Source organism: Lipotes vexillifer, unplaced genomic scaffold (genome assembly GCF_000442215.2).
Source record: "Lipotes vexillifer unplaced genomic scaffold, Lipotes_vexillifer_v1.1 scaffold295, whole genome shotgun sequence".
NCBI lineage: Eukaryota > Metazoa > Chordata > Mammalia > Artiodactyla > Lipotidae > Lipotes > Lipotes vexillifer.
In genome coordinates, this window is record NW_006773247.1 from 919,937 (window position 1) to 920,805 (window position 869).

Consider the following 869-nt stretch of genomic DNA (forward strand, 5'->3'; position numbering starts at 1 on the left):
ATGGTATATTTAAATCTCAAAAAATATTTTGATACTGCCAAAGAAATTTAAAAGCATTCCAATGCCCACCTGGTTTCCCATTCACTAACATTACATGACTACACAGCCCATCCATCTGCTTTGTCATCATAAGTTTTCATTTCAGCATATTTCATCCAACAATAGTAATATTCCAAACAAGCAGTCTCTTCATGAGAAAGTGATGGAAAAAACAAATTCTGCCTATGTTCCTGCTTCTAAAACTAAAGTCTGATTAAAAGAGAACATTTTTTTCTTCTACTTCCATGACTCATTTTTCTAGTTCTTTACCAGGTAACACAAGACATATAACTGGTGCAAATGCAGATACAGTGAACCACAGTGAAAGGATGCTTTCTATCCCATTGCCCTGTGATCTCAAATCTTTAGACCAGAAAAAAACACCCCAGAATTGAATCCTTGTTATTTGCCTCCCACCCTCCTGCTCTCCTCTTCCTTTCCTTTTCTAATTTCCCCATAAATCAGGAAGGTAGATGTTACAAATAATTGGTCAAGTTTAAGGAGATATTGCTATGGTCTTATGGAGGGAAATGTTTTTTTTTTTTTTTTTAGCAGAAACCTTTGTAATATAACTTTTGAATTAAAGCCTAAGTTCCTTCCATTTGAATTTTACTATGTATTTTTATGACTTGAAAGCATAGTAATACGATGTAGAGATTCTTTCGATTACACTATTAAAAACATATTTTCGGGCTTCCCTGGTGGCGCAGTGGTTGAGAATCTGCCTGCTAATGCAGGAGACACGGGTTCGAGCCCTGGTCTGGGAGGATCCCACATGCCACGGAGCAACTAGGCCCGTGAGCCACAACTACTGAGCCTGCGTGTCTGGA